The sequence below is a fragment of the Diceros bicornis genome, chromosome 8 (genome assembly GCF_020826845.1).
Source record: "Diceros bicornis minor isolate mBicDic1 chromosome 8, mDicBic1.mat.cur, whole genome shotgun sequence".
NCBI classification, from domain to species: Eukaryota; Metazoa; Chordata; class Mammalia; order Perissodactyla; family Rhinocerotidae; genus Diceros; species Diceros bicornis.
The window spans coordinates 82,033,602-82,061,491 of NC_080747.1; the positions used below are offsets into that span (position 1 = coordinate 82,033,602).

A 27,890-nucleotide genomic window follows, 5' to 3' on the forward strand; every position below is an offset into this window, starting at 1 on the left:
TTTCCAATTTGGATCCCTTTTATTTCTTTTTCTTGCCTGATTGCTCTGGCTAGGACTTCTAATACTGTGTTGAATAAGAGTGGTAAAAGTGAGCATCCTTGTCTGGTTCCTGTTTTTAAAGGGATAGCTTTCAGTTTTTCACTGTGGAGTATGATATTAGCTGTGGGTTTGTCATATATGGCCTTTATTATATTGAGGTACTTTCCTTCTATACCTGTGTTATTCAGAGTATTTATCATAAATGGATGCTGTATCTTGTTAAATGCTTTCTCTGCATCTATTGAGATGATCATGTGATTTTTATTTTTCATTTTGTTAATGTGGTGTATCACATTGATTGATTTGCAGATGTTGAGACATCTCTGGGATAAATCACACTTGATCATGGTGTATGATCTTTTCAATGTATTATTGTATTCGATTTGCTAGTATTTTGTTGAGCTCTTTTGCTTTGATGCTAATGGGGATTTTGGCCTGTAATTTTCTTTTTGTGTGTTGTCCTTGTCTGGTTTTGGTATCAGGGTAATGTTGGCCTTGTAGAGTGAGTTAGGAAGCTTCCCCTCCTCTTCACTTTTTTGGAAGAGTTTGAGAAGGATAGATATTAAGTCTTCTTTGAATGTTTGGTAGAATTCACTGGGAAATCCATCTGTCCTGGACTTTTGTTTTTTGGGAGGTTTTTGTTTACTGTTTTGATCTCCTTACTGGTGATTGGTCTATTCAAATTCTCTATTTCTTCTTGATTCAGTTTTGCAAGGTTGTATTATTGCAAGAATTTATCCATTTCTTTTAAAATATCCAATTTGTTGGTGTATAGCTTTTTGTAGTATTTTATAATCCTTTTTATTCCTAAGGTGTCTGTTGTAATTTCTCCTCTTTTGTATCTGATTTCATTTATGTGAGGCTTCACTCTTTTTTTCTTAGGGAGTCTAGCTAAAAGTTTGTCAGTTTTGTTTATCTTTTCCAAGAACAAGCTCTTAGTATCAGTGATTTTTTTCTATTTTTTTTAGTCTCTATTTCATTTATTTATGCTCTTATTTTTATTATTTCCTTCCTTCTACTAATTTTGGCCTTTGTTTGTTCTTCTTTCTCCAGTTACTTGAGGTGCAAGTGAGGTGATTGTTTATTTGCAATTTTTCTTGTTTGTTGAAGTAGGCCTGTATTGCTATAAACTTCCCTCTTATTACCACTTTTGCTGTATCTCATAAGTTTTGGCATGTCGTATTTTCATTAATTTTCCTTTTCACCACATCCTCGCCAGCATTGGTTTCTTTTCTTTTTGATAATAGCCATTCTGACAGGCATGAGGTGATATCTCATTGTGGTTTTGATTTGCATTTCCCTAATAATTAGTAATGTTGAACATCTTTTCATGTGCCATCTTGTGTTTACCATGTCTCTTGATTGTGTCATTTTTCTCTTGTACTTGACTTACTCTTGTGTTATTTTGTTCATTATGGCCCCTAAGCATACAAAATCCACTGCTAATGTTGCCAGTAACAGGCCATGTAGAGTGATTGCCTTGGAAACAAAATTAAAAGTGATTAAGGACTATGAACGTGGAAAATCAGTGATGGTTATTGCTTGCCAGTCAGGCGTGTCTCATTCCACCATAGCTACCATCTTGAAGAACAAGAACAAAGTGACAGAAGCTGTGAAAAGATCTGCTTCATTTAAGTCAATGAGACTAACAAAAATTTAAGAAGAGCCTATATTAGACATGGAAAAACTTCCAATGACCTGGATTAAGACCAGATATAGAAGCATATCCCTCTCAGCACCATGACTATCATGGCCAAAGCAAAGAGTTTGTTTGCAATGTTGAAAGAAAAGAATGGCCCTGACTACAATGTTGAATTTACTGCTAGCACTGGGTGGTTTAAATGACTCGAAGATTGCTATTCATTACATCATGTGAAAGTGAGTGGTGAGTCTGTGAGTGTTGATGTGAAGATAGCTGAAGAATTTTTGGAAACTCCAGATAAACTGATTGTGGAGGAAAATTACTTGCCAGAGCAAATATTCAGTATGGATGAAACCTCCCTATTCTGGAAACAGATCACTGAAAGGACTTTCATCCATAAGGAGGCCAAATCAATGCCGAGTTTCAAGGCTTCTGAGGACAGGATAGCAGTCTTGCTTGGGAGCAATGTTGCAGGCTACAAATTGACACCCTTTGTGATCTGACACAGTGAGAACCCCAGGGCCTTCAAGCACATCAATAAGGACACACTGCCAGTGTCTACAGGAGCAATGAGAGGTCATGGATGACCCAGCTCCTCTTCTAAGATGCCCTCCTGAGCTATGCCAGTGAAATGGAGAAGTACTGTTTGGAGAATAGCATACTTTTCAAGATTTTGCTTATTATTGATAATGCTCCTGGATATCCTCTTTTTGTTGGTAATCATCCTAACATAAAAGTGGTGTTTCTCTTTCCGAACACCATCCATTTGATTCAACCAATGAATCAAGGAGTTATACCAGCTTTTAAAGCTTACTCCCTGAGAAGGACATTTTCCTAGGCTATTGCTGCAACTGAGGAAGACACTGATGCAATTCTGGAAGGATTACAATATCTATGACTGCATTAAGAACCTTGCTTGGGCTTGGGGTGATGTCACCAAGGAGTGTATGAATGGCATCTGGAAGAAGATGCTCAAGAGGTTCTTCTATGCTTTCAAGGATTTGCCAAAGATGAGGAGGTTGCAGAAATCAGTGAGGCTGAGGTTGAGATGGTAAACAACTTTAACCTGGATGTGGATGAGGATGACATTGAGGAGCTCCTGGAAGTGGTTCCTGAGGAATTGACTAATGAGGAATTGTTGGAATTGGAACAGAATGCATAGCTGAATAAGAGGCGAGAGAAAAGGAAACTGCAGGACAAGGAAAAGAAAAAAAACCTTCTAGAAAATTCACAGTGAAGAGTTTAGCAGAATCTTTTCCAGACCTCAATGAAAGTTTGAAAACAGGGACCTCCGAACACCGAAAGGTTTCCATTAATAGAGAGGAATGTTCAGGGTGCATTATCTGCTTTCAAGCAAATCTATGGTGAAAAAATGAAAGAAGCCAAGTGAAGCACCATGGACATATTTCTGAAAAGAGTGACACCATCTCAAGATGAGCCTCAGGCAGACCCTTCAGGGGGTATTCGAGAAGAAGGCATTGTTATCAGAGGAGATGATAACTCCATGGGTGTAATTGCCTCTGAAGACCTTCCAGTGGGACAAGATGTGGAGGTGGAAGACAGTGATATTGATGATCCTGACCCTGTGTAGGCTTAATCTAATGTGTCTTAGTTTTTAACAAAAATGTTTAAAAAGTAAAAATAAAAAAATTTCAAAAATAGAAAAATGTTTATAGAATGAGGATATAAAGAAAGAAAATATTTTTGTACAGCTGTACAATGTGTTTGTGTTTTAAGCTAAGTGATACTACAGAAGAGTAAAAAAGTTAAAAAAATAAAAAGATTTGTAAAATAAAAAAGTTTCAGAAAGCTAAGCTTAATTTATTATTGAGGAAATAAAAATATTATATTATAAATTTAGTGTAGCCTAAGTGTAAAGTGTTTATGAAGCTACAGTGGTGTCCAGTGATGTCCTAGGCCTTCACATTCACTCACCACTCACTGAAACACCCACCCAGGGCAGCTTCCAGTCCTGCAAGCTCCATTCATGGTAAGTGCTCTATACAGGTGTGCCATTTTTAATCTTTTATACTGTATCTTTATTGTACCCTTTTTATGTTTAGCTATGTTAACACAAATATCTACCATTATGTTACAGTTGCCTACAGTATGCAGTACAGTAACTTGCTGTACAGGTTTGTAGCCCAGGAGCAATAGTCTGTACCATACAGCCTAGGTGTGTAGTAGGCTATACCATCTAGGTTTGTGTAAGAACACTCTATGATGTTTGCACAATGATGAAACCGCCCAACGACACATTTCTCAGAATGTATCCCCATTGCTAAACAACATATGACTGTACATTTGGTAATTTTTCAGCCTTTATCGCTTTAAATAAATTTTTCTGCTTGCCTCTTTCCTCTCCTTTTGGCACTCCATTACACATATGTTGATGCATTTAATGGTGTCCCACATTTCTCTGAGGCTCTGTTCATTTTTCTTTATTCTTTTTTATTCTCTATTCTTCAAGTTGCATAATGTATTGATCTGTCTTTATATTGGCTGATTCTTTCTTCTGCCAGTTCAAATTCATTGTTGAGCCCCTCTCGAGAATTTGTTTCCCCAGTTTTTGTACTTTTTAACTCCAGAATTTCCATTTGGTCCTCCTCCTCTCCTCCTCCTTATTTTTTTAAAAAATAGTTTCTATCTTTTCAATGATATTCTTGTTTGATGAGACATCGTCATCATACCTTCCTTTACTTCTTTAGTCATGCTTTCCCTTAGTTCTCCGAAAATATTTATGATGGATATACTAAAGTCTTTGTTAAATCTTAGAACAGGTCATTCTCACAGGCAGTTTCTTTTGCTTGCTTTTTCTCTGGTATATGGATCAGAATGCATGTTTCTTCCATGTCTTATAATTTTTTTGTGTGTGTGTGAAGAAGATTAGCCCTGAATTAACATGGGTTGCCAATCCTCCTCTTTTTGCTGAGGAAGATTGGCCCTGGGCTAACATCCATACACATCTTCCTCTACTTTATATGGGACACTGCCACAGCATGGCTTGATAAGTGGTGCATAGGTCTGTGCCCAGGACTGCAACCTGTGAACCCCAGGCCACTGAAGCAGAGTGTGTGAACTCAGCCACTATGCCATCGGGCTGGCCCCTTCATGTCTTATAATTTTTTTTTTTTTGTAACTGGACATTTTAGATAATTTATTGTATCAATTCTGGGTACTGATCTCTCCCTTTATTATTGGTATTGGCTTGTTTACTTTTTTAGTGACTAGCAGAAATATTTTAGTAAAGTCTATCCCCCCACATCCAAGTGTGAAGTCTATGAAGTTGCTCCTTAGGGCACACAGCCTTGGTATGCTCACAGTCACCCTGGGGTGAGAGTGGTTTTGCTATGACTTGATTTGGCTGTTTCCCTGACCATGCCTGCCTGTTAAGCTCTACTAGTTGTTAGCTGATTGCTTTATTCTTTTCAGCAATGCCCTGGAGCATAAATGGCTCCATAGAGTGATATAATTCAATTTGGATTCCTTTGAAGTTATAGTTTTGAAGTCAACATTTGAGATTTATTCGGAGTCCAGGAGGCACCCTCCTAGCTGACTTTCTTTGTCCAGTGCTTTCTGATAAACTAGCTGGCTCTGGCAGGGGAAGGGGAGACTGTCTCATTACTGTCAGGTGGGGGTAGAATTCAGGCTCCCCACTCAGCCTTCATCAGTTCCTGAGAGGAGCATTGCTCCTTATTACTTCTGGGCTGAGGTGAGAACTCCAACTCTCCACTAGGATTCCACCCACACCTCCCTGTTTGGAAAGGATAGTAGTGTCTTGTTACTGCTACCAAATGGCCTCTACTTTGGGCCATTCCAAACACCCAATGTTTGGGTGAAAGTTCTGACTCTTCATTGGGCCTCCTCTAACACCACCTTAGGAAGGAGGGGGAGGGGACACCTCATTACTGCTGGGTGGGCATGGAGGTTTAGGCTCCCCACTGACATTATGGCATGGGTGCTCATTACTGCAAGGTAGGGTTGAAGTGTCCAGCCCTGGTGGTCTAGTGGTTAATATTCAGTGCTGTCACCACCATGCCCAGGTTCACTTCCTATCAGGGAACCATACCACCCGTCTGTCGGTTGTCATACTGTGGTGACCGCATGTTGCTGTGATGGCAAAAGATATGCCCCCGGGGTTTCAAATACCAGCAGGGTCACCCATGGTGGAGAAGTTTCAACAGAGCTTACAGACTAAGACTAGGAAGAAGGACCCGGCCACCTACTTCCAAAAACGTTGTCCCTGAAAACCCTATGAATAGCAGCGGAGTACTGGCAGATACAGCACTAGAAGGTGAGAGGACGGTGCAAAAATACCAGGCAGGGTTCTGCTCTGCTGCACACAGGGTGGCTAAAGAGTCGATGGCACTAGCAAAAACAAAGGTTAAAATTCCCAGATCATTCCTTTGCCTTCTCTGACAGCACCCGGGTGGGTGGGTGGGGGTTTGGTGCCTCCTTATGGTCTGAAGGTGGAAGCTCCCTACTCCCTGAAGGTCGAAGCTCCCTACTCAGATTTTGCTTCATGGGTACGGATGGGGCCACAGTTTTTCAGTGGAGTTTGATGGGATTAGAGCAGCTAATATCTAAAAGCTTTCTGTCTTGCCAGGCTGCCCCTTTCCTAATTTTCTGGCTAGAGAGAGCAGGCTTTTGTTGGGGCCACGTTTTGTCTGTGCCTGTTGGTGTTTCAAGGTTTCTGGCTTCATCAGCTCCAAGTCTGGGATATATGAGGCATAAAGAAGACCCAGGGAACTTACACCCATATGCTTCCTTGGATCTCCAGGTCTCTAGCCTTTCTGCCTTCTCTCCACTTTTTAGAATCTTCTTATGTTTGTTTTATGTATAATGTCCAGGATTTTTTATTGTTCTTATTGGAAGGACGAGGGAATATGTCTATTCCATCTTCCCAGAAGTGGAAGTCCTCTATGAAATTATTTTAAAAAATTCAATGTGTTATAACCAATGAAGGACATTATTCTTTTTGATGCTCGAATTGTCCTAAATTTGACCAGTGGGAGCAGCATTCTGCTTGCTCCTCAGTTTTCTGGACATAATCTTTTTAGTCTTTGAGCATTTCAGTTGCAACAATTCTCCCAGGCTCCCTTTGTACCTATATCTCTTTTTTTTTTCCAATAATTTTATTTATTTATTTTTTTTCCCCCAAAGCCCCAGTAGATAGTTGTATGTCATAGCTGCACATCCTTCTAGTTGCTGTATGTGGGACGCGGCCTCAGCGTGGCCGGAGAAGCAGTGCGTTGGTGCGCGCCCGGGATCCGAACCCGGGCCGCCAGCAGCGGAGCGTGCGCACTTAACCGCTAAGCCATGGGGCCGGCCCCCTATATCTCTTTTATGGTAAAACTCTTGACTTATAATAAATGTAATACATTTACTTACTTATCTTTTAATATTATAACGATTAAGTTTTAAAGATCATAGTATCCATATTACTACTGACAATAAACCTACTAACTAAAGTTCAACATTTATTTGCAGTTAACATTTAACATTTATTATTTCTTTTGGTACTAGTGAGTTTAATCCATTTATATTATTTTGAATGCTGATATTTTTAGAATTCTTCATGTATTTTTTTACTTTCTTTTCATTCTGCTTTTTCTACTCCTTTTTTATTTTTGTCTTTTTCTGACATGTTTTGAATTGATTGAGCTTCTGATTCACAATCTCACAATATATTTTTAGTCAGGTGACCTAGAATGTGACCTACTCAGAACCACTACATAAAAATTTCCTCGCTTGGGGTTTCCACCTACGAAGCAGTTAGAATAAATTCACATTTAATTCATCTGAGGGCCCATCTATTTTCACAAAATATGGTAAGAGACTTTCCCTCTCCAAGGCTATGAAAAAAACCTTTATACCTGTTGTTTTCTTTTGCTGGTGGGTAGAATATTCACTAGGCCCTCTGGTTTATTTGAAGTTGTAGCCCTGGGAAGATGTGGGGTATGCATGAGTTTCCATTCCAGCTCCCCACATCGTGTCGGGTCCAAGGCTGCACGTTATTTGTGTTGCCCTTATTACCCCACAGTTCCTTGGATCAGCAAAACCCATCAAGTCAGGTGTAACTTCGCTGCTCATTTCTAATTTGGCTTCCTGCTCCCCTGGAACATCCCCTACTTCTTTTTAGCTCAAACATGCATTTGAAAGGATATTTGTTGCATATTATTTTACATTTCTTGGGGTTTCCTACCAAGAATGTTTTTCATATAATCTAGCCAATAGTATAGCCAAAGAGTAGAGCCAAACAACCATTTTTTAATTGCTTTTATAACTATGCCATCATTAAAGATTTTGAGTTGCAATTTTTTGCGTGAATCCTGCCAGCCACACTTTCTTTATCCAAGGTTTTTGGTTGATGGAATTGGCCACCAAAACTGCAGCCAATTTGGGACCAAATTACAGTACTAAACAGTGGCCAGATTTATCTATTCAATCACAGGCTGGGGAAACGGAGGAGAGAAAGGGAATGGCGACTGATTCTGCTCCACCCCCAAGACCGCAGGCCCACCACGTGAGAACAGCATATTGAGAAGAAATAGAAAAGATTTGTTTTTGCTTGAGAAAGGCAGGTAAGATTGAGTGTCAAGGAGTTTTACCACTTTTGAGGCACGGTTAACAACCCTTCCATCCTTCAACTAGGAAAATATGGCCCAATGTATGTCAAACTCAGACTCAAAAAATTGGTTACCTTTCTTCCCACTACTTGCCCACAAAGGCAAACTATTGGTAGAAGTTCTTTCCATAACAGGCCAACTCAGCAAGGTATAGAATGGTGGAGAAGGATTCCATGCCAAAAATAAGTTTTAAAAACATACAAGCTGTCCATTGAAGCTTATTCATAATATAACAAATTTAAAGTAAGATCATTAGTATGGATAGAAGACGCTTTTCATCACTAATTCTTGTTTCTTCTTTTCAAGGTTTAGGCTGAAATGTAAATATCAGGTTCAAAATAGTTTATTTTATTATAGCAGTTTCATTTCTTAAAATTCCAGAAGTGCCCTCTTTCCAGTTTTGGGTTCTTTATATTGCATTTAAGTCATCGAGGTGGTGAAAAAGGCAGAAAAGAGCATTGCTGAGGATGTTCATGCTCCATTTTTATTATCTGGGATCTCAAAACAAGAGGACACAGCAGATGCTGAAACACAAAAAATCAAACATGGAAATGACGGACTTGCCTCCATAAATGTGGGAAGGACAAAATGATTACAGCATGAGTATGTTAAAACACAAATTGTCTACCCACCCCCATTTGTTATGTCTCCCCATTTCCCCATGGCCACCAGAAAATGTCTCCTGAATCAAGTCCAGCGGGTAACTGGCAACCACGAGGTCTGATTTTAGTGACAGAGGCAGAGGTAATAAGGAAAGACAGATTGCGAGCCCTGAGCGGTCATCTCATTTGGATCCGCAGTTACAGAGTCCACTGTACTCCATGACTTTTAATCACCCTTCAGCTGGCCATGAACTGTTCTGGTGGGAAAGGGAGGATTCCCATAGCCTCTCCGCTTTTCTAATTGTGAGTGGCTACATGAGGACCATCACAGTATTCCACTTCCAATGTCATTTACTTAGTTTTATTCCTCATTTCCTGTGGTGCTACACCCCTGCTTTTAATAGCTGTGAAATAGTTCTCTGTTAGGAAGAATAATATGTGTTATACATTGCGTGTCGGCAGCTTCCCTAGATGGGTGCGGTATTCTAATTCGTCTCTTCTAAATGCATTTGTATTAGGGCCCTTGGCTCATTAATTCATGTTCTTATTTATTCATTCATTTAAACAGAATTTTTTTACTCAGCAACTCTAATGTTTCAGGCATTGTACTTGATGCTGGGGTAATGACGATGAATATGGTACTCAAAGAATCCACAGTCTAATATCGCAAACAAATAATTGATCAGATAATTACATTAGGGTGTTTGACACGTCGTAATGGGGGAAGTAGAGGGTGCAATGGGAACAGAGAGGAAGTATATGTGACCTAGATTTCTGGGAGCTCAGAGGCCTTGCTAGACTGTGATTTGGACAATGGCTGGAGTTAAGGAACGTGGAGTTTGGTGGGGGCGGGGTTTGGGCATGGATGGGTTCCAGAACAAGGAACTACATGTGTGAAGGGTCGGAGACCAGGGAGCCTGGCATCATCCTTTGAGGGGCAGGGGTGGGGGAAGATTGAAAGGTGCTCAGTGTGATTGAGGGACTGTGTGCAAGGGGTGAAATGACAAGATGTGAGAGTACTGTGGAAGATGTAGAGAAGGAGTAGAAAGAAGGCAGGAGAATTTGCTCAGCTGGCAACTGGCTATGTGATCCTCGTAGGTCACTGCACTGCACGTCCCTGGGTCTTGATTTTCTTCCTCCTATAATGAGGCCCCGTGGCTTAGCAGTTAAGTGCGCACGCTCCGCTGCTGGTGGCCTGGGTTCGGATTCCGGGCCCGCACCGACACACCGCTTCTCTGGCCGTGCTGAGGCCGTGTCCCACATACAGCAACTAGAAGGATGTGCAGCTATGACATACAACTATCTACTGGGGCTTTGGGGGAAAATAAATAAATAAATAAAATCTTTAAAGAAAAAAAAATAATCCGACTTCAAAAAAAAAAAAAAAAATGAAGGTGACAGCCAAATGCCCTCAGAGGTTACACCTGCCCATACCCACTGAAAGCTAAGTTCAACAGGTCCCTTTGCACAAAGGTTTCTACAAATGGCCTCTGCTAGTGGGTTGGGGAAGGTTAATAATAATCTAGCCCAGGAGTCTTTGCATAAAACCCAGAGGCTTGGTCTGCATTTTTTTCCTCATGAAAGTTTATCTCAGGTTCTCTGCACTCTGTTTTGTTCTATTACCACATACACTGTAAATATTACACAGGGTAATGCTAATTTATTTTACCATTGGTGCCAAAGTCTAATGTTTCTAAATCATAAATAATTATCAAGCCAATTCCAATAAAGTAAATATAAAGAGAGGTAACATTTCCTGATAGTACAATTCAGCAATGTAAATTGTTTAAGGACTTGGTGAATATGTTGGAGAAAACTGCCTTTTTTTAGGGTCAAGTTCTGAAATCGGGTTTCAACGTAGGGAAGATAACTATTTTAAATTAAGATCTGAGGCTTACTTGTAGTCACTACCTATTAGTCGTAGTTAATGTGAAGGGCAGAAATGGCAGCTCTTCTGATCTTTTTATGTGCTTGTGAACTCTGCAAAAGCGACCATCCTGTAAATAAACGCATGCTTGCCATTAAATTAGCATCAACGCCTATCCCATCTCCTCAGGAAACTATCTTCACCTTTAGCATTTTCCCCCACAGTTTTGGTGACCTTTGTCTTTAAATTTTTTTGAGAATATTAAATTTAAAATGCTTGAAAATCTATGTGTTCTATGACTGTCAGTTTAGATTTTCTCATATACACCATTGTATGAAACATTGTGTTAGCTGCATGCTTCAAATGGAGAAGAATCCTGCAATTTTGCTAAATTCCCACCATGCTCATCTTTTTCCTACGAAGGTGAAGCTTCTAATCCACTGTCAATAATGTGGATTGTTTTTGTTTTTCTAGGACTAGTGACAAGTGATTTCAATATCTCTCACTATTGGCGACCAATGGGTACATTTATTTGAATACCGCCTGAGTATAGGAAGTGAATATTTAGCTAAAGATTTTTGAAGAGCTACTTAAGGGTCAGTTTCAAAGTTCTATAAATCTCTTTGGGTCACAGCATTTTAGAACTCATAATCCTAGTCTCGTCAGCTCTGCACTCAACATGCATAGAAGCACAGGTGGCATCACAGAGCTGGAAAGTGACTTCAAGGTCAAACAATCCAATACCTATATTTTTCAGATGTTTTGGAACTCGACTGATTTCAGTCAACGTACTCAGTGCACATCAATAATTTCAACAAAAGCTATTGTTGATTTCTGTCAGTCACTTCTAGCATAGCAATATCATAGAGTAATGCCCAGGAAAGGCAAGATAGTATCCTAGGGAAACCCACTTCTCTTTAGATGGAAACATTCTCCCACTCTTACTTGTTTATGTAGAAAACATTTTGTGATCAGGACCTCCACACTCACTACTCTACTTAAACACAATCTGGTGCTTGCCAACTGGATTGTTTACTACTTACTATATGCAAGTTTTGTTCTCTCTTTTATGGGTTCTTGTACACAGTTCCAATTTCTACAGTGCCTTTTACCCAGATGTCATATTACAGTTCTATAAGCTCTGGGCCCAGCTAAGGGGTGACATGCTCCCCTAGGGCTTCTCATTCTCCCAGTCAGAAATGAGGTCTCTCTGCCTCGAATCCAGTCTTGGGTTTTCTGGCCAGACATCATATCCAGCCCTATCTTGCAGTTATTGATGGATACAGTGTCTTACACTCCAGCACTGGACCATCAATGACTTGAAGGCAATGATTACATTCAACTCTGTTTTTCCAGTGGGACTAGCACAGTGTTGTTATTAGACACTTAATGAATGTATGGTGAGTAGAAATACCTCTGAAACATCAAATAGTAAACTATTGATTTAAAATAAACCCACAAAAGCAGCACAAATTGCATCTTGTAAATAAAGAATTAATTTTCTGGTGGAAGTTAGATCATTTCATAATACCCTCAAATTCCATCCATGTTGTCGCAAGCGAAGATCATTTCAAAGTTGTGTTAGTCATCGTATGTTGCTAAGTTGGAATTCAGTTTCTTGGTCATATATATCAGTACTCAAGCAAATAACAATGAAAATTTTATTGCAATGTACTTTTGTAGTAGTTTATCTTTCATTGGACCTTCCTTTTTCTTTTCACATTTGAGCTTAATAGTGTTCCCTCTCAAGAGGGGGTATCATTATCCCCATTTATGGATGAGGACAGTGACATGGGTAAAGGTAGCCATTAGAGGTCACACAGTGACTGTGTAAAGGGCTGAGGGCTCCTCACAACTGACAACGCTCTTTCACCGTCGTTCTCTAAACTGTTTCCCACAACCATCCTCTTTGGTACTTGATCTGAGACCTCATTCTTCATAAAATTTTGGATGTAAGAGTCACACGTATCAGATAGCTCACATAGATACATCTCTCTCTCACACATACACACAGACACGCACCCCACTCACACAGAAATACTCACCAGTTTCCCTCTCAGAGCAATTCAAATGCCTTGTTGATTCTTTCAAAAGGCAACTTATGGGTTATAAGCGGATTTATGTTGATTTTTTTTTTGCAGGTAGTCAGTTACCAGTTTAGGAATAGAGTCTCTGCTTTTAACCTCTGTAGAAGAAAATGTCAACAATAATGAGATTTGAGAAAAATCAAAACCAACGAAAGAATCAAATGAACTGTTTACGCATAAAGTTGGCAAAAGCATTCATGGGAGATAGTAAACCATTTACCTTTTGATCCTTTTCCTAATCATCAAAGCAAGGTAATTTAATTCCATAGCAGAATCCAGAGAGTTCTCAGGATATTGAGATTACCTAGCATTGTAGACGAGCCCTCTGAGGGCTATATGGACTGTGGAGTGGACCCAGTGCGGTCATGATCACGGGCCATCAGCCCACAGCTCTCCTTTGCCTTCAGGGCACTAATGATTTCCTAGAGCAGCTTACCTTCCAGCTGTTGTGATTTGAGTTACCACTTTCTCCCTCCACCTGAGGCTCTAGATATATCTTCTTCACAAACCTAACCTTTCAACCTCAGAAATAAATTTCTCTACTTCTCTAGTGGGGTTTTGGAGAGTAGTGTAGTAGAATAGTTGCAGAAGATGCTGGTGGCACCCTGCCTAGATCTCGTTTACTATTTGATCACCATGAGTAACACAGATGCAGGCATTATTTTCCCTGTTTTTGTAACTTTGAGGGACTGAGGTTTAGAGAGGTTAAATATTTTTCACTGATTATATTTATAATGTTTTTCATTTTCTGTATTTTGTGATGCTTCGATATCTTGGGGCCTTGTGTTAGCTAATTTCTAGAGACAACAGCTTGCTTTAGTACGCCTTTGATATACAAACCAACCAATCCCCCATCCAACTCCTTTTATCAGATTGGGACACTATCTACTGCCCTAAATCACCCCAGGACCAATTACCAGATAAGTAGGGACCACCTCTATAGTCCAGAATCCATTGAAAGTTGCTTAGCTTGTCTACCCTGCCTTGCCTTTTCCACAGTAATGTCTCTGGCCCATGTTTTCCCCTAGCTCTTTCCGTCTCCCGACTGACCCTGGTTCTTCCCCATGTGGCCCTGCATGGCATGGCACGCTCCGTCCTCTTGGGAACTATGATGAATAAACTCTCCTTTCAAGTTGTCTCTGTGTCTGTCATTTTACCATATTGGACTAAATCAAATCCTGGGTATATTTTAAACACCGAAGCACATCTAGAACGTGGCAAAGCTGAACCTAGAACCCAGATCTTTATGTTCCTAGCAGAGTTCTGTTTCTACAACATTATGTTCTTTATAAATGCTGTGTAAAATTGCATTTAAGGCTATTATGAAATGTTAAGACATGGTAAAAAAGAAAAAGGTTCAGTTCTTTTTTAAAAAGGGAGTTGGTACTCTGTATCAGATCCCTGGCTACAAATATTTTATGTTGCCTAATAGGACAATTTGTACTAAAATACGTGGGTATTACGTAATTGGTATGCAGGATTTTGAGTAACTTAGAATCTTGTCAGTACATAAGTGAATGAAAGGAAAAAACCATCACAGATGTTTCTGTCCAGAATGAGAACCTTATTAAGAGTGACTTTCCTCAGTGTGTTTGCATATAGTGTTGGAGGAAGGAGACATGACAGATACATAACGAGGAGTTGTAGAAAACGAGAATAAATTCCTCTAGTGAAGCCAAGGACGGCCAGCACTGAGAAGAAATATCAGTGTCAATTATGCTTAGTCACTCCCAGCAGCGGCCTAATCACTTTTTCTTTTTTTGTAAGGAAGATCGGCCCTGAGCTAACATCTGCCAATCCTCCTCTTTTTTTTTTGCTGAGGAAGACTGGCCTTGGGCTAACATCCATGTCTATCTTCCTCCACTTTATATGGGACGCCGCCACAGCATGGCTTGCCAAGCCTTGCGTTGGTGCATGCCCAGGATCCAAACCGATGAACCCCTGGCCGCCACAGCGGAGCATGCGCACTTAACCACTTGTGCCACCGGGCCGGCCCCCCCAATCACTTTTGAAATAGTTTACTTTTTAAATTGAGTTTTTATTTGAAGTGGAAAATTCAGACATCTAGAGTTTCTAGAAAAAGAAACTTTCATAATGGGAGGTTGATCAATGGCAAAGTTTTCTCTAGTATTTGATATCCACATACTAATCCAGTTTTATTTACATTCAGTCAAGTTGTGCAAAGCTGCACCAATGAGGAAAGGAAAGAGCCCCCAGATAGTTTAAAACAGCAAAACATCCTCCAGTATCTTTTGCAATACAGGTGCCTTCCTCCTCATCTTTTGTCTGGGCCAATAAGCTGCTGTTCCTCGTTGTTGTTACTGCTAAAATTCAACGTTAATTTTGTGCCCAATATGTGTCAGCGTGTTTGCCTAGTGCTTTACCTGCATTTTCTCATTTAGTTCTCATCGTATCGGGAAAGAAAGGAACTATTATTTACCCCACTTTTCAGTGATGGGATGGCAGTTAAAGAGTTTAAATAACTTGCTAAAGTCACATGTCTAGTAAGTGATCTGACAGCAGAGCTCATGCTTTCAAGCTCCATGCCATAATTCCCTCAGATTAATCTTATCTGAGCATTCTAGCAAAAGTCAGCTGTGCTGTCTAATAGGGTGGCTGTTTAAATACATGTTCTAAATAAGTTCAAAATATGTGGCTATTTACATTTAAATTAATTAAAATTAAATATAATTAAAAAGTCAGTTCTCCAGGTGCACTAGCCATACTTCAAGTGTTCAATAGCTACATATGGCTCGTGGCTGCTGAATTGGACAACACAGCTATAGAACATTCCATCATTGCAGAAAATTCTCTTGCACAGTGCCGGTCTGGAAGCATACTGGGTCTGGGTGTGAGGCGTGGCGAGAGAGGGGTTTGGAGGTGTTGTTTGGGAAAGAGAGAGTCAACTCGCCACATTAGAGTTGTCTGTTTTATTCTTAAATAGCAAATTAGGGTGATTAAGGTGAGAATTGAGGGTCAATAGAGTGAGATTTCCTTCCGGTCTTATCCTCTGCTGGGGAGTGACTTGGAGATGTAAGATGACTCTGCACCAATTATGAAGACCTGGGTCCCAATGAGCAGCCTGAAATGTGACTATTCTATATCTTATTAATAATGTCACAATCTTAATCTATTTTTGCTCCCACAGGTAATAAACACCTGTAGGAAAGGTTAAGGGTTGCTTTTCTATTTTACAAATTGTCTTCTATTTCCTTTCATAGAGGAATATTTTTCCTACCTTCTACCCTTCTGTTTCTTGCCAAGGAGAATGCAGGTATTGAGGTTTCTGGAAAAGGTGGAGTGAAAACAAAAACCTAGCTCCCAGAATGCCACCCTTCAGGGTTCTCCCAGAGAGAATCAGCACTGGGTCAAAGGAGAGTTGTGAATTCGAGGGTGCTGCTCTGATAATCACGCACACTCTGTAGCTCGGATGGCATGACTCCAAAGCCGCCACCTAATTTCAGAAAGAGACTGATTAGCATCTCAGTTCCTCAAATCACACCTCTTCTGACTCACAATTCTAAAACATATTCTTAGGGTAGCTATATGGGAGAAATAATATAGAATAGAATAGTACGTGGTATCCCCCCGGGAGATCTTAGGCAAGCTGCTTTAACTTAATCACAATTAAATTTTTCAATCTTAAACATGAGGATTAGTACTTAATTCATAAAATGATATGAAGATTAAATGGGATAAAGTATGTAAATATCTCAGCACAGCGCAAGGCATGTAAGCATGTGCTCAAACCTTAATTTCATGTCTTCGTAAAGTTAATTTAATGTGTAGCCACATGTTGACATGCAGCTCCCCCTCACTGTGCCCCAAGCCCACATACTATGGTATCCACGGGTCCGATGGCCTTGAAGGCAAAGTTGACACCAAAGCCCGTCATTTCCACCACCACCTGCTGGATAGGCTTCTTGAGGTTCCGAGGGTTGAGACAATCAGTGACTCCTAATGCTCTTGCCCGGGGAGATTTCTCCCCATTGATGTCAACCCCAATGATCCTGGAGGCACCAGAGGCTTTACAGCCCATGACAATGGCTGAGCCGACTCCTCCAAGTCCAAAGACCACGCAGGTGGAACCGGGGGTGACCTACAAATGCACAAGATAAACCTCTATTAGCCATGCAAAGCTGATGCTCCAGTGTTAATTCGGAAGAAAAAAAGCCACTTTGGTTTTCTCTGATGGGAGAAGCTCTCTGACTGCCTGGCTCCCAGGATGTAGACAGAGTCACTGAAAAACAACACAGAAGTACGTTCTTACCCTTGCCATGTTAAACACACCTCCAAAGCCTGTGGGCACCTCACAGCTCACGATACAGACTGTATCCACGGGAGCACCAGCATCAATTTTCCCCACTGCAATTTCATGCACAAGAGTGTATTCAGTGAATGCGCTAGTGCCAAAAAGATGACAAATCTTACCTCCTCTGCAGGTAAACCTGCTGGTTGCATCTAACGTTAATCCAGTTGGAGAAAGAGCACTATTTCCCAGAGACGTAAAGTGACAAGGAGAGAAAGACAGGATTGTAGCTCCCGGTCAACACCTGTCTGAGTGAAAGCAAATTGGGTGAAAAGAGGGCCAAGAAATTGGAACTAACTTTTCTTTCACGCACAAGTTGCCCTTGGGGTGTAAGCAGGAGCTGCATTCTCTGCACTCAGGAAGAGAGAACACTGAGACTTTGTCTCCCGAGGAAAGAAGAACAAAGGAAGTGATCACCAGCTTGGGCGGAGGTTTGGAATGCCGCAAACACCATGTTTATTGACAGGACGTTGTTTGTAGTAGATTTTGCCAATGTGTTGTAATGATACTTATTATCTTTTGAAGGTAATTATCATTTCACTTTGGATTGGAAAAAGATCAATTTTAATGCAAGTGGACCTTCAAAATACAAAATAAAAATTGAGAATTTGTCTCTAATAACATTGAGGTTCACAGGTAATAGAGACCCAAGTCTGAGAATGACACCAATATCTGTGGTATGAGGCTTGTCTATTTTGGTTAGTGTTCTATCCCAGGAGCCTAGCAGAGTGTTTCACTTAGTATGCGCTTAATAAATATTTGTTGAAAGAATGAATGAATACTCTAGTGTTAATGCTAGAATTAATACTCATTATGAGACATGATATCGTTGATTAAGAGCCCAGAGTGTGAGGTGAGGCAGCCTGTGTTTTAATCCTAGCTTTGCCATTAAGTAGCTCAATCAGCTGAATAAGATGATTAATTTGCCAAAGTTTCTACTTGCTCATACATAAAATATCTATGACATATGTTTGCTGTTAGAATAATATGTGATATTGTAAAGCATCTTGCAAAGTGTTTGAAATGAACTATATCCAGTGTGGAGGAAGTATCTACATATTCTGGAGGAAACTTTATTATAGATGATGCCTACTTCAGACAATTTAAAGTTTGTCTTTAAAGTTTGTCACACAGTGTGTGAGACTGTGTGTGTGAGAGTGTGTGTGTGTGTGGGGGGGGGGGAAGCTGTTAATTATACATACTTTTAATCTCAGGATATTCCAAATAGTGCATATATTTGCAATTTTTAGTTTAACTTGGGATAGGCAGACTAGAGACAATCTCTGTGGAAGTGAGTGGAGAAAAATTCTGTTTCTTTGAGTCCTTTCAGTCAAACACAAAATTGGAAGCTTCTGGATCTCAGACTGCCTATTTTTTAATCTGGTATGTCAATGTATTTAAACGTTTTTGTCAATAGGTGATGAGTTTGGCTATCTTTATGGTGGTTTTGGGGAAATGCCAGGGAGTGAGTTAGGAAAGAATTTACTGGGTTGGTACATATCTTGCCTGGTTACCTACCTGGTTTCACACTGGTTACACCTTCTCCAATACTCTCCACAACTCCAGCTCCCTCATTGCCCCAAATCACAGGAAAAGGAACTCTGTTTTCCCTTCTAGGATGTGCAAATCAGAACCACAGAGCCCAGAAGATAGAATCAGAAAGGTGATTAAATGATTGGAGATAAAATGCCTTGTCTTAAAATTAGATCTTTCTGAAAAACGAGTATTTCCAAATCTAGAAGTAGAGTATATTGTTCAAGGCCTGGGCTGTAAATTTGACATGTTATTGATTGTGCCCATGTGGTATAGCCGTTTCAGAAAAAGGACCAAAAACCCTCAGTTTGTTTCCGTATAATTTTCCCTAGGCCTCTTGAACATCACAAACACCAGTGAAGTACTTTTTAGCTTTTTGCCAAGAAGAACTATGTGTTCTATGGGTTGTGATACAGCAAACAACCCAAACTTTATGGTCTATTCTGAAACCTGTGCTCAAACAGAAGGAATTCCTGGGTAATACCAAACTCATTAGTACCGAACTCATGCTTCTCTCCCTGCACTGCCCTCCTTTCCCTGCCTTCCCCCACCCTCCCCAATAGAAGACGCCAAAACAGGAGGCTTTTCTCGTCCAGTTCCTGTCCTGGTCCTGGCACACTAGTTCACGGCTCACGGCTAGTATCACAAAGGACAAGTGGGAACGCCTTTTCTTTGAAGACTATGCCTTGGTTCACAGTTTTCTTTCCTTCTCCTCCTTATAACTGGTTTCCTTCCCCAGTGATTCCAGTACAAATGTCGGTTAGCTTTCCTCCAGCGTGAAGAGATCCCACCGCTGAATGGAGTTGGTGGCAAATCGCAAGTTCCTCTCATGTCACACACTGTTCACTTGGTACATGTCTAAAGCACCAACGACTTCCACCCAGATATTGTCTTGACTATTTTTCTCCTGCTCAGCACCCATTGATCCTTGGAGCTTTGATACTTTTGGGCAGTCTGATTGTTCAGTCCAATGCTGACCTATTTCTTTTATTCCTTCCTGATCTTTGGAGGGGGAAGACATTTTTCTGTCTGTCTTCCCCATCTGTTTCCTCAAGTTTTTGGTCAAAATAGCTGTCCTGGCCAGCTCAAGTCTCTCCACCTTGGTTCTGACCATAGGAAATCTCTGACTGATCACGTGTCCAGGTTATTGTATTCAACCCCTTATTCAGTTCTCTGAGCAAAATCTACCTGTCCATTAACACTTGCTAGTTTTACTTCCCTTAACTAAAATAATCCTCCTCTCCACCCTTTTTTGTTTTCCAAAGTATTTTAGGCTGTTCTCTCATCTTTTGTACTCTGAATGAACTTCATGTTCTGTTTTTTTCCTATTTCAATTTGCTAGTTAAAAAAATCAACACCAAGTACCTCATTTGTATAATTATAACACTTGTACTTAACTTGTAAGATTGTCATCAAGTATAAGTTAAAAATTATACACAGGTAGTTCAGCTTCCGGCTACGGTGAGCTAGGATCGTTCAGATTCAACTTCCTACTAAGGACATCTAGAAAAGCTGGGCACAACATATAAAAAAGATCACTACTAATGGGATAAATCAAAATCATGTATCAATTGATAGGATGTAATGATAAACCTTCAGTGACACCCTTGCCAGAAGTGCATAACCTGGTCTAATTGGAAAATATCCCACCAACTGAACTGAGGGACATTCTACAAAATAAATGCACTGTAATCTTCAAAAGTGTCAATACCATGATATTCAAGGAAAGATTGAGGAACTGTTCTAGATTGAAGGAGACCAAACGGATATGAAAACTAAATGCAACGTGGGATGTTAGGGTGGGTCCTTTATCAAAGTGCAGATTATTTGGTCAATCGGCAAAACTTGAATGGAGTCTGTGATTAGACATTAATAATATATCAATGTTAAGTTTCTAATTTTGATGGTTGTATTTTGATGGTGAGTAATTATGTAGGAAAATTTTCTTATTTGCATGAATTACACAAGAAAGCAGGGTTTCTTAACCAGGGCTTTTCAATGAGATATGGAATTCAGCAAGAGATCATAATCGGAAAGAAAACCTCACAAAGCTTTTTGGACTTGAATGCTGTATGATGGTCAATGATTAAGCAGCCCTGTTAACAGTTCCTCAAGGGTCTGTCAGTGCCAAAGAGCAGTGTGTGGAAAGATGGTGTTCTTTGGGCTGAGCTTGTACTGAGATTTGAATGAGAAATGGGAGAGGGGGCATTGATAATTGATAAGCACCACATTGCCTGGAGAGGAGGACAGTTGGCTGGCGATGTCAACACTTCTCTTTCTAATTATCTTCTAAATCCTCCCGTTTTGTGCTGCTAATTAACCTAGAAAAATGAACAAATTCTACTGGTGCCATATATAAGCTGCACTCCATTGCACTTTGTTCCTGCTCAGCACACATTGATCCTTGGAGCTCTGATACTTTTTGCCAGTCTGATTGTTCAGTCCAATGCTGACTCATTTCCTTTATTTCTTTTTCCAAATTTTAGAAGTGAATTGTACAGTGAAGTTTCTTGTTTAGTATGATGCCCTTCTATTTTATATCTTTATATGAACATGTCTGACAATCCAGTGTGGCAATTTTCGAAGATGATGTATAAGTTGGAAGAGAAAGATTTGAGGCCTAAGTCTACAGACAATTTTGGTAAGGATTGTGATGCAGAATTACAATAATCTGAGTTATTTCATGGCAGCAGTGCAAAAAGTCCAGGATAGTCAAGGAAATTTTGGAGAAGAACAAGTTATAGGACTAACTCTGGAAGCTATCAAGACTTATTATCAATCTATAACAATAAGGCCATTTGGTTTTGGTGCAAGGATAGAAAAAATAGACCAATAGATCAATGGAGCAGAAAAGACATGAAAGAGATCCAGACATATTAGTCACTTGATTTATGACAAAGATGGTACTGTAGTGCAGTGGGGTCAGCAGACTTTTCAAACGATGCCAGGTCAATTTGACATGTAGGCAGAAATAAGATGAAATGAGGATCTCTGCCTCACCATAAACACAAGACGATCACTCCCAGGTGATGGAAATTTATAAATCTCAATGTGACGTGAAAACTAGCTAAGATTCTAGACAAAAACAAGGAAATATTCTTCAAGACTTTGGGGCAGGCAATGGTTTCTTAATTGGGACACGAAAAACACTAACCATTAGGGAAGAGATTTGTAAATTCGACTGCAGTAAAACTAGGAAATTCCTTTCATAAATATAAACCATTAAGAGAGTGAAAAGGCAAGCCGCAGATTGGAAGAAGAAATTTGCAACACTTACAATCAACTGAGGGGTCATATCCAGAATATATATGTTAAAAAAACAACAAATCAATAAGAAAAAGAACAACTCATTAGCAAAAATGGACAAGTGACTTTATCATCTACTTCACAACAAAGGATATCCAAATGGCCAATGAGCATATGAAAGGTGCTCAAACTCATTAGTCATCAGGCAGATGTAAATTAAAATCATAATGAGATATCACTATATACCCAGTAGAAGAACTAAATTAAAATGACTGATAATACCAAATGCAGGATGTGGACAAACTAGAATACTCTTGCATCTCTGGCAGGAATTTTTTTTATGCGTTCTGTATCAATTATGGATCAATTCTCCTTAGTGTGTTGGGTGCCAGATCTTGGTAGGAGATGAGCTAGTACATGCCATGAGAAGGATAAGAAAGATGAGAAGAAACACACTATTTGTTTCTCTCCCTCACTATTGTGAAATGGTCACAAGATGACAGGGTCGATTGAAGAAAGAAACTGTTTCTCTTTCTAAGCATTTTAATTCGTGCAGAGCACTATCACCACTTTGCTAGTTAGTTTAGGCTATACTTAATCTGCTAAAAAGTTTTTTGAATTTTATCACTAACTGTTTATTTAGTAAAGAAAGGGATATTGACTCTCTATATCTAACAGGAATAAAGTGAAAAGGAAATGAAATTCCTTAAATGCTGCTACTGAGAATTTTTAGTAACATTACACAGAAAGCATCCTAGCCAAGGTCACTGGTAAAAACTTTTCCAAATCTGACTCTGGCAGGAAGTGTAATTTTCCACCAAAGGGTGTTTAAAATGGATTGTTCGTTGTCAGTGACCACGAAAGATGCCAAGGAGAAGAGAGAGACAGAGCGCTCAGAGGAGAGAGAGTGAGAAATGATTTACCCCTGGTTGACAGGGGAAGCAGGCAGCCAGGTTTCCACGGCATGTATTGGATGGAAATAAATTTTTCTGCAGGTAACAATCGACAATTGATCAGTTCATAAAATGCTAGATTTTGAGCAAGTGCAAACTGAAAGACTGAAAATGTGGTATGGCTAATAATAAAGGTTTGAAATCAAGATGCAGACATCCCAGTGCGGATGGTACCGGGTCCTGATCAGACAGGATGTAGTGCAGTTCTCTGGAACGTGAGAGAAGAATCCCAGCTGGAACATCCCCGCTAACAACATTTAGCCATAATGTTGAAAGGTGGCAGTGAACCGGAGTCTCACAGAATCCCATAGCTCATATGTTTGTTGTAAACCAGATACATGCGTTTCTAAGATTTCAGAATGTGGGTTCAGTTATTACCAACAAATGGGCTACCTAGTGTCTTTGACATCTGAAGTGGATATTTTTAAATATTCCTTCATTACCTAAAAGTCTGAACTTTTATCCTTTGGTTATATTCAGATATAATAATGTTTTATGTAAATTTTTGTTCAGTAACTAATAAGTGAGTTTTAATAAAGTGAAACATCTACAAAAGGTTGAATTAAATCATACCACTGATGGATGTTTGGATGTTTTGTTTTCTTGATTTGTGTTTTAATTTAAAAACAAATAACTATCAAAAAAATAAGAATAAATGTTAATTTTAGATTTGGTGAAATATTTCATGTATGAAGTAAAATTTGCACTTAACAGGGAAAATTATTACACCTTGTAATTCAGCCTGAAGAACTTTCTAGAATATTTCTTGTAAGTCAAGTCAGCTAACAACACATTATCTCAGTCTTTTTAAAATCTGTAAATGTATTTCACCTTCACTTTTGAAAGATGGTTTTGCTGGATTTTTGGTCGATAGTTTCTTTCTTTAAGCACTTAGAATATGTCATGCCACTGCCCTCTGAACTTCATTGCTTCAGATGTTAATTGGTAGTCTTACTGGGGTTTCCTGGTTTGTGATGTGTCATTTTTCTCTTGCTCATTTCAAGATTTTTTTTTTGCCTTTTTCTTTGAACATAGACTTTGGCTATGATACGTCTAGGTGTTCATCTCTGTTTATTCTACTTGGAATTCATTGAGTTTCTTAGATATGTAGGTTAATGTTTTCCAGCATATTTGGGAATGTTTTCAGCAATTATTTCTTTCAATATTTTTTTCTGCCCCTTTTTCTCTCTCTTCTCCTTCTGGGACACCCGTTATGCATCTGTTGATATGCTTAATGGCATTCCACAGGTCTCTGAGAGGCTGTTTATTTTTCTTCCTTCATTTTTTCTTTCTGTTCTTCAGCTTGTATAATCTCTAATGATCTATCTTCAAGTTTGCTGATTATTTCTTCTGCCAGCTGAAATCTACTGTGAGCAGTGAGCACCTCCAGTGAATTTTTCACTTCATTGAATATACTGTTCAACTCCATTTTTTTAATTTCTATTTCTTTATTGATATTCTCTTTTTTGATGAGTCATTGTCATCGTGCTTTCTTTTAACTATTTCAATATGGTTTTCTTTAGTTCTTTGAATATACTTATAATAGCTGATTTGAAGTCTTTGCTAAGTCCAATCTCTGGGACCTCTCAAAGGTAATTTTGATTGCCTGCTCTCTTTCTTGTTTAAAGGTCACACTATCATGTTTCTTTATATGTCTTGCAATTTTTGTTCAAAACTGGATATTTTAGGTAATATTCTGTAGCATCTCTGGATTCTGATTAGTTTCCCCTCCATCCAACATTCCCTCTGGATTGTAACAATTGATATTACTGTTTTTGTTGGTTTGTTTAGTGGCTCATGTAGACTAATCCCGTGAAGTCTATTCCCCCTCACCCTGACTCTCCACCAGTGGAGAATCTCTGGTATCATGCTCAGGCTTTCAATTTTTCCTGATCAGCATGGCTTAATGTTTGCTAGTACCTGATCAAAGGTTGTGCTCAAGCCCTTGAGCCAGTAAGGCTTTTATTCTTTGGTGATGGATCTGTGTGTATCTCGGGGAATGCTTTCGAGTCTGCCCCATGTTCAGCCAGTGACTAGTAGCTCTCAAGTGCCCACTCTGGTTGCTCCTGAGTGGATGCAGCCTAGCGCATGCCCACAGCCTTCTGGAACCCCAGGGACAAATGTGGTCTTAGCAGGGCCCCTTTTAATTGTCTCTTTTCCCTGGCTCTCTCTGTTAAACTTGTTGCTACTAGTGTCATGGAGCGTTTAGCCTTCTCTTATTTGCTCATCACTAAGATCTCTATTGTTTTTGACAATGCCTTAAGTCATGAGTTCCTCCACACTGTCTTCCAGATAAAGTCAGCCTCCTCATCAGAGCTGCAGCTACGTCCTCCTTTCTTGCCCTTCTCCCTGGTTAGAACCTCTATGCTACTGCATCACAGTTGGGGATGAGGGTGGTGGCTGGCTTGTTTCTCCTGGAGTGACACTTTAGCCCTATGAGCCAGCAAATGGTAGCCCAAATTCTTCTCATCCTGCCCTTCGCGGTGTGGAACATACCAGCAAGGGATGGTGAGGAAGGGGGCCATCTGGCCTCCAGTATTCTAGGTCAGCTACATAGAGTAGAACCTCTATGGGTGGGAGCTGGGTGGGGGGAGGGAGCCCTGTCTTCTTAGCTATGGCCACTGGGAATAGAGTGTCTGCTCTATCATATAGCTGCATATCAGAATAATTTTGTAATTGTGAGAAAAATAGGAAGTTTATGTGTCAATAATTTCCTGTGTTGATTTTCAAAGTATTTAAAAACAACAGTGTATCTAAAGCATTTAATGATATTTCAGCTTTTATATATATTTGTGCCACTGTAACAAAATGAAATGACCTCACTATTATATATGGTAATATGGATCTAAGTATAAAGCAGAAGGAATCTTATTTATCTTTAAGCAGAAAATGCCATTTGTTCTCCTAAAATTGTAAAATTGTTGTAAACGCACACTTCCACATCCATACCTGCTAAAAGTCTCATTTATATTACCTTAGTTCGAAGCTCACCAGCCTTTGGTGAATCAACTTCAACCTCTTCAATGGACTGGGGGCGTTTTCTGTCCAGGCAATGGCTGCCTGGCATGTGCTAATCTATTAAAAAAGTAATAAAATGATGAAGTGGGCTTATTGCTATTGAACTAGAAGTGGGTGAAATACATAGTTAAATTCACTTCTACTATGCTGACTGGTCATTCTGGTTATCTCACTTTGAAATGCAGATGATCTACTTCATTCATTGAAAGCAATCCCACACACAGACGTATATATATCTGAATAATAATATAAAATGTAATGTGAAACCAGTAATATCTATGTCTCTATCTATAGAGATATGTAGGTGTTATGCAGGTGTATGTATATATCTCTCTACATATCTCATGTCATCTATGAGATAGATCAATAGATAGATAGACAATCAGTCTTTGTTTTTTTTTTTTTTTTTTTTTGTGAGGACGATCAGCCCTGAGCTAACATCCATGTCAATCTTCCTCTTTTTGCTGAGGAAGACTGGCCCTGAGCTAACATCTATTGCCAATCATCCTCCTTTTTTCCCCCTTTTCTCCCCAAAGCCCCAGTAGACAGTTGTATGTCATAGTTGCACATCTTTCTAGTTGCTGTATGTGGGACACGCCTCAGCATGGCCGGACAAGCGGTGCGTCGGTGCCCGCCCCGGATCTGACTGCGGCCGCCAGTAGTGGAGCGCGCGCACTTAACCGCTAAGCCATGGGGCCGGCCCCAGTCTTTGTTTAAAAAATTGTTTTATACCGAGCATCTGATTAACGCACTTTACTCTTAGAGGATTTCTTTTCTGCATTCCAAATGGCACCAGACGTTAATATTGGTCAAATGATCTATGGAGCACGGTTCAGTTTATAGAGTCCAAATTTCTGCATTATAGTTTCTAATATCAATCATTTATTTATAAAGAAGATTAGACTTCATCATGCAAAGAAAATTATAAGAAAAGATGGATGTTACCTTGGATATAGGACAAAAGAAACAATATTAATTTTGCTTCTTTAATCAAATTCATTCTTATAAAATATCATTTTATCATACCTTGGTACTTAGTTTCTGTGTCTTATAACTCCTATTCATTTACTGCATTTTTATTTTTAAATCTCTATACAGTTCAAGCTTAGATATTTATCTATTCATTTTTTCCTATATTAATAGATGGCTGCACTTGGAGGAGGATTTCATCTTTATAGAAGAATATTTTTACTTTACAGAAAGATTGATTAAGATGTTTCTTTAAATAATAATAGTTCTTATTTCATCAGATGTTTCTTTAAATAGTAATAGTTCTTATTTTATCACAGTTATGATCTTATTTCTTAAAAATTGACTTACAAATTACCAGGAATATTTCCCTTGTATAAAGCATGGTACACATGTATTCCCATGATAACTTCAACACAGCCGTGGATAATAAAGTTTTACCTACTAGTAAGATCATACCTGGGACTACATTTCAAGAGCAAACCATGACCTACTTTGCTAGCCTTTTCTGTGGAGAGTTTAGCTTGCTCCATCATTCCCTCTGGCTGGTGCAGATGGGAGAGCTCCTCTGTCTCTGCCCCTCGCCAATTCAGACTGAGTACTATAGTATTCTCACACTCAGAGTGACTCGTAGCCATACACACCAATCGGGGAGCGGGGGAGGAGGGGAGGGGGAGAAATGAAAAATTGAAGGAGATGAGGAGAAGGAAAATGGAAGATGTGAAGTGGGGAAAGGAAGGATGAAGATGAGAACAATTAGAAGAGAAAGGAAGGAGGATTATTGAAAGAAAAAAAGGAAAGTAAATGAGGGTTTTAGAAGGAAAAACAAAACGAAAGAAGTAAACATAACCACCTCTCCTATAATATATATGGTACTTCGTGGTTTGGAAGTTCTACATTCATAATCTCATTTTACCCTTAACCCAGCCTCTAGACTGATTGTTCACATCAACCCTTTATGGATGGGGAGACTGAGTTTCAAAAAGATTAATTTTA

The 27,890-nt window shown here is 39.5% G+C and overlaps 1 pseudogene; it reads right to left on the reverse strand.

The window, feature by feature from the left end:
* Positions 1-12,835: 12,835 nt before the first annotated feature.
* LOC131409372 (alcohol dehydrogenase 1-like) lies at positions 12,836-27,430 on the reverse strand (annotated as a pseudogene).
* Positions 27,431-27,890: the final 460 nt, after the last annotated feature.